Source organism: Oryx dammah, unplaced genomic scaffold (genome assembly GCF_014754425.2).
Source record: "Oryx dammah isolate SB20612 unplaced genomic scaffold, SCBI_Odam_1.1 HiC_scaffold_24, whole genome shotgun sequence".
In the NCBI taxonomy this organism is placed as follows: Eukaryota; Metazoa; Chordata; class Mammalia; order Artiodactyla; family Bovidae; genus Oryx; species Oryx dammah.
Window position 1 is genome coordinate 58,498,786 of NW_024070208.1, and position 13,915 is coordinate 58,512,700.

Below are 13,915 nucleotides of genomic sequence, written 5' to 3' on the forward strand. Positions count from 1 at the left end.
TATAGCAATGCCATGCACTAGTTCACCCGGTCCCATTTCCTGCAGGGAGACATTGTGAGGACCTGTCACTACAAGAGAAGAACTCTGAATTTTAGAAGATTCTGACCTTTATCAGAGCTGTTTGTGACATTGACCTTACCATCCTCCCTTCTAGAGAGACTGAGATTACTCATTACCCAGGGATGAAGCAAATTTCCTCCATGGGAGAGTAGGATGCTATCTTTAAGGTTATTACCCCATAATGTAAGCAAATGTTTCAAGTACAAGGAAATAGAAGACGTCATCTTCAATATCCTAGGATGATTCTAAATATCTCCAGAGGGATATACTCTTTGCAACATCCAATTCCAGTTGCTATTCATACATGCCCTTTGCTCAGAAGTGAAGAGACCACACAGAAACATAAGGATCCATGGGGAATTATATTCTAAGATTGTGTAGCATAATTTTTATGCCTGTCTTCTAATTTCAGTTCCTATGATGGTAGGTTTTTTATTTTGTAGGTAAAGAGCAAATAAAATTTAAGTAGCTGTCAAGATAGATTAAAACAGCCCTCATTTCAGCTTTATTTTCTGTGTTCTTTCAGAGCATCAGTAGCTGTCATGGGCTGAATTTCTCCCCCTAAAATTCAAATGTTGAAGTTCCAAACCCCAATACCTCAGAATGCAACCAGATTTAGAGAGAAGATTTTTAAAGAGTTGATTAAGCTACAAAGAGGCCTTTCAGGTTGGTCTTAATCCAGTCTGATTGGGGTCCTTGAAGAGAGGGGAGATTGGGACACACAGACACAAGGATGCAGCCACAGAGAGAGAAGACCAGATGAAGACACGTCAAGAAGGTGGCATTCTGCAAGACGCAGAGAGAGGCCACAGGAGAAACCAGCCCTGCCAATACTTTGATCTTGGACTCCCAGCTTCCAGAACTCTGAGAACATAATTTTTATTGTGTGAGCCACAGAATCTATGGTATTTCCAAACATGCCTAGAAAAAATAATATACTACCCTAGCCTCAGATAGCTTGTGCTTCAGACACGAATAGCCAGGAATTCAGAGACAGTAATGCTGGATGTATTATATAAGAAAAAAAAAAATGGTTACACTGTGAAGAACTTTGATAGGTACAATTCAAGCAGGTCACTACATTCAAGATTAGGTTTTATGCTTTGATATTCTACAACATCAAACATATTCTCAGAGCCTAGGGGTATTTAGCCTGGAGACCATGCCCTTAATAAAGAATATACTTATAATTATGAACTAGCAATAAGTAGAAAGATGGGGACTATGAAGGTAAGTAGGGACTTCTCAGTGATAAAGAGCCCTCCTGCTAATGCATGAGCATTCAAACCCTGAATCAGGAAGCTTCCCTAGAGGAGAGTATGGACACCTACTCCAGTATTTTTGCCTGGAGTATACTATGGACAGAGGAGCCTGGTAGGCTACTGTCTGTAGGGTTGCAAAGAGTTGGATATGACTGAGGGACTAACACACACACACAATATTACTAAGACTCAGCTTCCTCAACTATAGAGCATTTTTGCTTCGGCTGTCCCCATACCCACTCCTGCCATCTCAGTCAGCATGGTGGTTCTTCCAGGGCAGCATTGACTGTGAAAACAAGAAGCTTCCATGGAAGAAGAAGCTGACTTTGTTTCAGTATGGAAAGTCCAACCTCAATGATAATAGTAAAAATAGGAGCAAACACAACTGGAATCAAATACAGAAAGCTTGCAGCCCTATTGGCTTAAGGTAACAATTAGAATTGTGGTTAGTCCACTGGGCAACCAAAACTTTTGGCAAAGTGATCCTAGAAATAAGAGCCAAGGGCTCTCCCATATTTCTGCTGGGGAGCTATGTGTACTTGGAGAGGAGACCCAAAAGGGGCCAAGACCTCCAAGCAACTATGGCTGAATGGAATGCTCTGAGCATGCACATGGTATCTGAAGGGACTCTGGTAGAAACACGTGCAAACTACCTGGACTTTGGAAATACCCTCCAATCTGGTACAATCATCATTGCAGAGTGTGGAATCTTTACTGGTTTTAGGTTTGAACAAACTTTCACCAATCATTGGCTATCTGGCAAGCTGTGCAGACACAGGTAGCATCATTAGGAATCAAGGGCAAAACCAACAAGCAAAAAACAGACAGAATAAAAGTGAGTGAAGCATCACTGAATGATCACACACAGCAGAGGAGAGGAGTCCACAGATTAAGTCCCGGAAAATTATAGCATAAAGCAAATCAAAGCAAAACATCAAAGATAAGCAATAATAACAATGTTGCTCAGTTAAGAAAATCAGAACCCAGAAATGCTACAACACCTTATGTTGTGAGAAAGGTACAATCTACAAATCAAAAAAAAAAAAAAAAGTTGAATCATGTAAAGAAATGAGAGTGAATTTGCTCAGTAAAACTATTAGATGATAGAAACTGTCTCCAATGGACCTATGTATTAGATTTTGCAGACAATGATTTCAAAATGACCACTGTATCCATGTTCAAAGGATCAAAGGAAACAATGCTTAAATAATTATATAAGATATGAAAATGTCTCACTAAAAAGGTAGTATCAGTAGGAAATAGAAATTCTACAAATATACCAAATGGAAATTCTAATATGAAAATCTTAAATCTAAAATAAGACATTTTCTAGATGGCCTGAATAGAAGGATTGAGATAGCAGAAGAAAACCAAATCAGTGAACATGAATATGGATCAACAGAAATACATAATCTGAAGAAAAGAAAGGGAAAACAAAGGATAAACAGAACCTCAGAGACCTTTAGGACAATATCAGGCACATTGACATAGATGTATTAGGAAGCCCTGGAGCTGAGCAAAAGAGAGAAAGGGCAGGAAAAGAAATGAAAGATAATGGCACACAACTCCCCAAATTTGATTTTTAAAAATGACACCAAAGAAGTTTAAAATAAAGAGATCCACACACAGATATAAAATAGACAAACTGTTGAAAGCCAAAACAAAAGAAAATTCTTGAAAGGAGCAAAAGAAAAACAATGTGCCACAAACAAGACAAAAAGATTAATATCTTAGTTCTCATGAAAACCACCAGAAGCTATAAGTTTATAGGATGATATGTTCAAAATGCTGAAATATATATTTATATATTTAATGATATATAGGTACTATTCTTTAAAAATAGAGAAATGAAAGCATTCCTGGATAAACACAAACTGTGATAAATCATCACTAATATACCTGTCATTCAAGATATGGTAAAGGAAATTGTCAAACTGAAAGAAAATGATACCAGATGTTAACACAAATATGAAGAAAGCAAGATCACTGGAAGTGATAATTATGTGGGTAAATGTAAATTGTTTTTAAAATGTACCTCTTTTCCCTTCTCAATTTCTTTAAAGGATGCACGCTTCTATATAGCAATAATTATACTACTGTGCTTTTCATATTATCATATATAATACAAATACATAATACATATGAAATTATAGCAAAGAAGAGAGAGGATGGAATTATATTACAGAAAAGTTGCTGTGATTGTCACTCAGTCGCCTAGTCATATTCAACTCTTTGCGACACCATGGACTGCAACTGTATTTAACCGGAATTAAACATGCATTAATTGCTGGGATATAATTCCTCATGGGTTTCTCTCATTTCTATACACCTTGTCAGCAGAGACATTTTTGCCTTTTGCTAGACTGTCCTTTCAAGAATATTTGTATAGTGAGCAGCCATACAGGACAGAGATACTGTCTTCTCACTGGAGCAAATCATAGGCAAGCTTACTGTCCTTGTATGAGATTCAGGTAAGCTAACCTCAGGGTCACCTTCTGTCATGAAACTCATATTGTGGGCACATGCCACCTGACCCTTTGCAATTTGCCCTTGTAGGAACAGACCCAGGGCATAAACATGATAGTCCTTTGGCTTCCAATAATGTGTAGATAATAAAGTCCTTTGCTTGCAGGTACAGTATCAGTATCTGCTTTCTGTCAGTGTTCATGAGAATGTTGCAGGCAATCTGGTTTTGAAATTAGGGTAAAATCTCAAAGTTTCTATAGTTCTTGAAATTTATTGGAAGTATTCAATAGATTGTAATAAATTAAAATCTATGTTGCAATTCTTAGAGCAACCAAGAAAAAAAATTGAAATATATAGTTAAAAAATCACTGGAGAATTAAAATGGACAGTTAGACAATAGTTTACACAAAATTTGGGAGGAAGAAGCAACAGAGAAAGAAGTACATAAGAAAATATTTAAAAATGAATGAGCTGACAAAATTCAAGCATATTGATCACTATATTAAATGAATTTTGACTAATCATCCAACCAAAATGCAAGATAAAAATGTAACATTCAATGCATGTTGTCTACAAGAAGTACACTTAGATCAAAGATATCAATGCCAAATTCTCAGTAATTACTAAAACAACAGTATTTAAAAAGTCAGCATGAATACAGAAGACTTGAACTATTAACCAGTTTAATTCTCATCTGTAGAATACAGCACACAGCAAAAATATAATTCCTAGCTTTCCCCAATGCACATGAAATATTTTTCAGGATGTGGCAACTACTACATCATGAAACAAGACTCAAACTCAAAAGGATCAAAGTAATTGAAAGTATGTTCTTCAAATATACTAGGATTAAATTAGAAACAACAACAACAACAAAAAAAACATGGTTGGGAAATCTTCAAATATTTGGAAATGCAGCACAGTTTAAAACCTACATCTGAAAGAATAACCACAGGAAAATTAGAAAATATTTTGAGCTGAATGGAAACAAAATCAACACATAAAATATTAGCCCCAATTTTAAAAAAAAGAAGAAAAATCTTTATTCAAAGAAATAAATTCAACATTCTGAAAATAGCCAAAAAAGAAAAAAAAAGCGGAAGAAATGAAATAATTAATATCTGAGAATTCAGAAGATCAATAAATAAAACTGATAAAAATAAAAGATGATTTTGAAAAAACATAAAAATTGACAATTTTTTGACTAATCAAAATAAAAGAGAAGACAAAATCAGAAAATTTAGAAATCCATTAGTAATAAATCAACAGAAATTAAAAGTACTGAAAGAGAATATTATAAACAATTTCATGTCAATAAATCAGAAAATGTAATTAAATTGACAAATTAATGCAAAAGATAGCAATTATAAAAACTGACTCAGGAAGAAAACAGAAAATCTGAATTGACCCATTACTGGTAAAGAAAATGAATTAAGAATTTAATAAAAACATCTCATGAAGAAAGTTTCATGCTCTTACAAATTGACTAGGGAGTTTTATCAGATAGTTAAAATATACACAACGATGATCTTTAAATCTTAAGAAACAAAAAAAGTGGAAGCATTTTCCAACTGTTTCTAAGACTGTCTTACCCAGATATTAAAACTAGGTGTAAATAGCACAAGAAAGTAAAATTATAGAAAGTGTGTGTATGTGTGTATTAGTCACCCAGTTGTGTCCAGCTCTTTTGCAAGTACATGGACGGTGGCCTGTCAGGCTCCTCTGAATTTTCCAGGCAAGAGTACTGGAGTGGGTTGCCATTCCCTTCTCCAGGGGATCTTCCCAATCCAGGGATCAAACCCAGGTCTCCTATATTGCAGGCAGAGTCTTTACTGTCTGAGACACCAGGGAAGCCCCAAATTATAGAAAGAACATGTACAAAAATATAGATTACTGATAAAACATCAGCAAATTAATCCCACAACATATTTCAAAGAATGTATATTAGGACGAATTGGAATTTTTCAGGAATTTAAGATTTGTTCAACATGGACAGAGGAGCCTGGCAGGCTTCAGTCCATGGGGTGGCAAGAGACGGACATGTCTTAGTGACAAAACTGCCACCCCCACTGCATCTGAAAATCAAAGTATCAATAATACACCATATTAATAGAATAAAAGAATAGAAAAAACACATCATATCACAGATGGGGGAAAGGCATTTGGCAAGCCCCAACACATATTAATGATAACAATTTACAACAAACTACAAGAAAAGAAGAATGTACTCATCTAATGACAGCATCTATGAGAAACTCAGAGGTTAAAGCATCTGCCTCCAATGCGGGAGACCTGGGTTCGATCCCTGGGTCAGGAAGATTCCCTGGAGAAGGAAATGGCAATCCACTCCAATATTCTTGCCTGGAGAATCCCACGGACGGAGAAGCCTAGTGGGTTACAGTCCATGGGGTCGCAAAGAGTCCGACACGACTGAGCGACTTCACCATCTCACCTATGAGAAACTTATGGCTGATACCTTACTTAATGGTGAAAATAGTTTTCTCCTAAGCACAGGAACAAGGCAACAATAGTTGATCTAGTTACTCCTATTCAAATATTGTATTGATGGTTCTAGCCAGAGAATTAAAACAATAAAAATGAATAAAAGGCATTCAGATCTGAAAAGAAGTAATACTGCCTTTGCATGCAGATAACATAATCCTGTATGCTGAAACTTCTAAGGAGCCTACAAAAAAGGCTACTAGAATTAGGAACTATAACAAAGTAGCAGGATACAAAATCAATAAATTAATTTATATGCCTACTGAGAACCAACAAGTCAAAAATTAGGAAAATAACTGTTTATACTAGCATCAAGGAGAATAAAGTACTATAGAACAAATTTAAGAAAGAAATCAAAATTTGTCTACTAACACCCAAAAACATTGCTGAAAGGAAGTTTAAAAGAAATGGAGAGATAGTTCTTTATGCTGCTTGCAATACTGAATTGGTTTTCTCTCCAAATTAATCTGATTTGATGCAATCCCTATAATGAAACATTTTTTCTTTTGTAAAATTGACAAGCAAATCCTAAAATTTACATGGAAATGCAAATAACCTAGTATATTAATAAAATATATTTGAACTACAAGAGCAGCTTTACTATAAATCTAATTAAATAAGATAATGGTGGTATTGGCATAAGAATAGATGCAGAGATCAATCAAATGAATTGCCAGTTTAAAAAGGAACCATTATATTTACGGTTGTAGTTCAACAAAGATGCCAAGACAATATACTGGACAGATGATAGTCTTTTCAACTAATTGTGCTGGGAAAACTGGAGGTACCCATTTCAAAGAAATACATTTAGACATATCACCTCATAATAATAACAATAAAAACTCAAAATGAGTCAGCTGCTTAAATGTAAGTTCCAAATATATAAAAATTTTAGAAAAAAATAGAGGAGAAAATTAATTTGACCTCATATTGGTCAAAGAGAGTTGTTTAGGTATGAAAACAAAATCATAATCCGTTAAAAAATGATAAGCTGAACTTCATCAAAATTAAAAACCTTTGCTCTTCAATAGGCATCATGAATTAAAATTATCAACAATCACAAACAAACAAAAAATACAACTTAAACTTTGGGAGAAAATATTTGCAAATCACTTATCTGATTAAAAAGGCAAGACACAAAATAGGCCAGATGTCATTTATGAGGAAATTACAGAAAGGCAAATTGTTAAGACAAAAAGTAAATCAGGAGGTTTTTGATACTAGGTATAAGAACAGGAAAGTGAAAGTGAAAGTGAAGTCACTCAGTTGTGTCCAATTGTTTGGGACCCCATGGACTGTAGCCTCTGTCCATGGGATTTTCCAGGGAATAATACTGGAGTGGATTGCCATTTCCTTCTCCAGGGGATCTTCCCGACCCAGGGATCGAACCCGGGTCTCCCACATTGGAGGCAGACGCTTTACCATCTGAGCCACACTATAAACCAGGGATAGACAACAAATGTGTACAAGGGAGGGGGCTTCCCAGGTGGCTCTGTGTTAAAAGATAGGCTCCTACATATCAGTGTAGGAGATGCAAGAGATGCAGGTTTGATCCCAGGTCAGGAAATTTCCCTGGAAATGCGACCCACTCCAGTATTCTTGCCTGGGAAATGCCATGGACAGAGAAGCCTGGTGGGCTATAGTCCATGAGGTCACAAAGACGTGGACACAACTAAGCAAACGTACATGCACAAGGGAAGTTTTAGGCCAGTGAAAATTACCAAAAGTGGATTGTGTTGATGGTTGCACAACTCTGTATATTTACCAAACATCACTGACTAGGACACTTACACTTGGTGAATTTTATGGTGTTCAAATTATAACTTAATAAAGTGATTTTGAAAGAAAAGAAGTAATAGGCACTCATGCTTTAAGTTTAGCTAAAGAAAATGTAAAATAAATCATTTTTTTGAATTGCATGACTAAAATTTATCAGTCATGCCACTAAAACTAGTCACATACCATGCATACTCCAGCTACAAATTTCACTGGTTATATATTATCTCTTGTAATTTCTCTATCACATACTTCTTAATTCCCCTTCCATAACACAAATTCCACAGCACCACTTCACCAGAATCTTTTCACATTCCCTGACATGCCATGCTTAGTTGCTCAGTTGCATCTGACTCTTTGCAACCCCATGGACTGTAGCTTGCCAGGCTCTTCTGTCCATGGGATTTCCCATGTATTATTGAGATGTATTATTAAGATGGATTAATAAGATGGATTATTCCTCTAAAGGCCCTGTCTCTTGTGTAGCCCTGTGAAGTAAAGGAAACTTACACCCACACCCCAGGTATTCCTTGCTCCCTGAAACTTCCATACTATTTCCTTAATGCTCTTTTATACAAAACTCAGTTCTTTGAGGTTTATCTATGCTGTGATAATTCACTCTTATTTAGAAAAAAAAAAGATCTTTGCACACTCTTTCTGTTTTTGTCATTAATCATATAAGCTACAGCATCTACTGGGAGCTTCTACTTCACTGATTCTTTGAACTCATCAGAAGTCTATTCCTTTGATCTTGGTATTTTCCCTACCATTGGCCCCCTTCTTCCACAGTCAGTCTAGACCTCATTTTCCATTATCTTAACCACTGACTTGTCATTAAGCTAGAGGCTGTCTGTGTACTGTCCTTTAATCATATCCCTCTCTCCTCTCTCTGCAAACCCAAAACCTGAATTAGAACAAATGAGTGACTTCACATTGATTGCCAGAGAAAAATATCCAGCTATACAGACCAGTGCTGATATATAAGCTTTGATTTCTCATATCATCTGAGATCTCTGCAGTCGGAACAACCCTAAGTTATTGCTTATTCTCATTCTCCAAATTATTTCAAACATTATCTGCCATTGTCCTCATTCTCAACAGGAAATCTTTCCTTCAAATTCATAGAACAAACAAATACTCAACTTTCTGCCACCAATATTCAAATCATTGTCTTTTTTATTTTTCAAAGGAGGTTACCTTTTACAGCAGTCATAACCTTACAGCTTTCTCCTCCTTCAGGTTTAGTTCTCAGCTGATTAACCTTTCCCTGGTCTTGTCTCTGGTCCCACCCTTTTTCTTGGATCTTTTCACTGAATGCTTACATTAACTCTCTTTTTCCTTTTCATTAACCCACCATCCCTGTATCTCATGTACTCCTGAGATAACCCTATTTTTTTTTTTCCCCTGCACAAACACCATGAATTTAACTGAATCAATTGTTGCCATGTCCCGTCAATGACAAAACCCTCTTAAATCTTGCTTCTCTGCAAAACCTCCTTTGTATAAAATAGCTAGTGGGAACCTGCTATATAGCACAGGGAACTCAGCATGGTGCTATGTGGTGACCTAGAAGTGTGGACTGGAGGGTGGGATGGGAGGGAGGCTCAAAAGGGAAGGAATATATGTATACTGTGCTGTGCTTAGTCGCTAAGTCCTGTCCGACTCTGTAACCCCATGGACTGTGGCCCATCAGGCTCCTCAGACCATAAAATTCTCCAGGCAAGAATTGGAGAATATTGGAGTGGATTGCCTTGCCCTCCTCCAGGGGATCTTTCCAACCCAGGATTGAACCCAGGTCTCCCACGTTACAGATGGATTCTTTACCTTCTGAACCACCAAGGAAGCCCAAGACTACTGGAGTGGGCAGCCTATTTCTTCTCCAGGGGATCTACCTGACCCAGGAATCAAGCCAGGATCTCCTGTATTGCAGACAGATTCTTTACCAGCTGAGCTACCTGGGAAACCAGGATATATGTATACATATAGCTGATTCACTTCATTGCACTGCAGAAACTGACACAACATTATAAAGTAACTATACCCCACGAAATAAAACAAAATACTTTTTTAATACTTCTGAAACTGCTGTTAGTTTTGCTAAAACAAATATTAATATATAAGAATATTAATATATATTCTTATATAAATAATTGAAAGACATTTAATTCTACTCATCATTTATCTTCATGAAAACTCTATTGCTTTGATTCCTTTCTTCCTCGGTGGCCACTTTTTTTCCTCACTTCCACCATATCTTCAATTGCATCATTCTTTCAGATTATGTTCTTTGTCCTCTTCTCTTTCCTCCCTCTGCTCTATTTAATATGCCAAATATTTACAACTAGAAATAAGCCATCTTATATACATCTAATTCTCTTCCTGAGCAGCAAACAAAACCCACTTCCGACTGTGTGTATAGATATAAAATAATCACTTCTTATATTTTAATATTGCAGAAAAGATGTCTCCATTCAATCCAAAGCCAATTCTTCTCTCTCCCTCTCTGCAGTGGGTACCATCTCCTCCTACTTTCCAGGAATTCTAACACCCTAGATCATATCCATTTTCTTTTTTATCTTACAATTATCTTCCTTCATGGGTACTTTCACTTCAGGCTGTATTTTTTCATCTCATTTCAGAAAGTCTCCCTCCACCGTGAAACTCTCTTTATCAAACATCTAACATATCTCCTTTATAGATATGTCTTTCAAGACATATTCAACTAGTTGTGTCCATTATTCAACTTTCATTTACATCTTAGAATCATGGAAATCTTGTTTCACTCCCTTTTCTTCACTAAACCAGCATCCACTACAATTGATTTCATTTAAGAATTTAGCAGCATCTGGAAGTCTGCATCTTGAATGTTTCTTTCCCTTATATTTGCTAAATAGCACTTTCTGAGGTTCTCCTTTTGTTCAGAACAGTCTTTCTCATTCTCCTTTACACACTTCTAATCCTTTATTGATTCCACAAGTATTAGTGATCTCAACTTTATGCTTTCAGTACTCTTGTTACCTTCTTATCCAGCCTCTGCAGTATATCTTTCATGCTGATGGCTTTAAATGCATCATTTATGTTGATCCCTTTAAATTCATTGTGTTCTGACATTTGTTTTACATTTGTTTTACATTTATGCTCTATATTTATAACTATCTATTAAATATAACTGGCTTCCTAGGTGGTGCAGTGGCAAAGAATCTTCCTGTAATGCAGGAGGTGTAAGAGATGCAGTTTGATCCTTGGGTTGGGAAGGTCCCTGGGAGTAGGAAATGGCAACCCACTCCAGTATTCTTGCCTGGAAAATTCCATGGACAGAGGAGCCTGGCAGGCTACAGTTCATGGGGCTGCAAAAGAGTTCTACACAACTGAATGACTGAGTACATAAAATTAACTATAATTACTGACTAATTTATAGTAGAGGCATACAAATTCAGTATGTTTCAAGTTATTGTTTGTCCATAAAACATGTTCTTAATATTGCACCAATCTTGTTTAAAATTACCATAATAAATCTTCAGAATCATTATTATGTTTCACTACTATATTATTAGATTGTTAATATATATAAAGTATGAACTAATGACAGTTGCTATGGCAATGTAATATAGCATTATGATGAACTACATACATATGTCACATACTTTATACATAATATATAAATTATGATACATATACACAACTCATATATACATATATTTATATGTGAATATATGTACATATTATACATAGATTGTGGTATACTTTCTTTATATGGACATATAACAATACCTATGTTATATAATATATAATGCATTTGTATATTATATTTGTATGTAAAATAATACATGCTTCTCTGATGGTTCAGATGGTAAAGAATCCGCCTGCAATGCAGGAAATCTGGGTTCGATCCCTGGGTCAGAAAGATCCCCTGGAGAGGGAAATAGCAACCCACTCCAGTATTCTTGCCTGGGAAATCTCAGGCACATAGGAGCCTGGGAGGCTGCAGTCCACCTGGTCACAAATAATACAATGCATTTACAATTGTATTACTGTAATATACAATATTATTGTAATACAAAATACAAATAATATATTGTATTGTTTATTAAATAAAATGTATTTAAACACAATGCATGTATGTATAATAATAATGTATTTATATATATGCATGTATAATAAATGTATACTATACACACACAGTGTGGCTGTACTCTATTATCTGTTTGGTTTGTGAAAGTCTGTCTCAATCCAGGGCTTCCAGTCTTTCTTCTGTGACACTCTACCTCCCTATGTTATTACGCAACTTTGATAAATCGTGATATATGTTGTAATAAAAACTTTTAATTTTAGGATATGATGTGGAATCAGTAGGTTTCCATAGAATAACTTTTATTTAATATGATTGAGTCAATTTCTTTTTAGGGTTTTAAATAATCTCATAAATTATGGTATATAATATTCTCCTTATCTCCTCATTTTAAAACTCAGTTCAGCCTACTGGGATTCAGGTAATAATGCCATCACATATGTGACATGGGGGAGTTGTGTTCACTTGGTTTTTTGATGTAGGAAAGAAAGCTTGTTTTCTTTATTTATGAGATATTAATTTGGTAGAAGATCATATCAAGGTAACCAATTAAAATATTCTGTGAGTATAATAATAACAGGATAATTAGTAGGTGATAGAAATCTACTAAGGCTTAAATCTATTCTTGTTGATTCTGGGGAGGGAATAACTCAGACTTCTGATAGCACTTTCTACCTATAATCCCTAATAAGAATTTGTATTTTCTAAGGCTGCTGAGAATCTTCAGAAATATATAGAAATGATATTCTTTAGATCAGTGGGTTATAATGTGGGATTTAACTGTACATATGCTCTTTTAAAATTCCATTCACATATTACTACTGTTGAACATCACCTCTAAATATGCTGGAAATCAAAGGCTCCTACTTTGACTCTTAAGCAGCGCATTACAAATGGTTCACAAAAATGCTGTTTAGCTATATCTGTCTACTTTATGCTAACAAACGGCAGTAGCTTTGCAGAATTTGGTATGGTTTTACATTGTAGTCAGTTTCCTATTGCAAACAAAGAACTATATTATACAGTGCTAGAAAATCCTCCAAATTAGGCTAGATATAGTACTTAATCTCAGGATAATATCCAGAGTTAGAAAACGCATCAGGAATATATACAGATAATCATGTGCAAACAAGGAGCTAGGAGTCTTTTCAGCTGCCTAGAACTTGAAATTCTTCTGGTGGCATTTAAACCTACTTCTCACTTTAAAAAGTAAAAATGACTAACATGTCTGCCACTATAGTATATTTTAGACTCAATTATGCAGTATGTCCACATGACATTCACATACCACCCACCAAACCTTATACCATCACCCCGACAACTTACACCCCCAAGATCTTCCCTCTTGCCAGCTTAGTTTTAGTTGTGCTAAACTTGCTCAAAAAAAGACCAAAATCAAAATACTGAAAGTATCCAAAATAATGTTAGATAAATCAAAGTAAACAATAAATGAAATACATCTTCAAATTTCAAATGTGGAATTAATTAAATTTGGCACTAACTAATTTTGAAGTATATAATACAAATATTCCTAATATTGATACACATAACTATTAGGAATTATCAAATTATTTAAACCACCATCAGCTATGAAATACTGATATGAAAGAAATGTTTATGGTTGAAAATAAAATCTAAAATTCATTTTATCACAAGTCATATATTTGAAAAAGTTAAAGACTGAATTGAATAGTATCTTTGCAGTGACTCCATACCCAGTTTAGCTAATTTATTAAGTAATAAATTAAACATATTTATTTGAAAAACAGGAATATTAGTC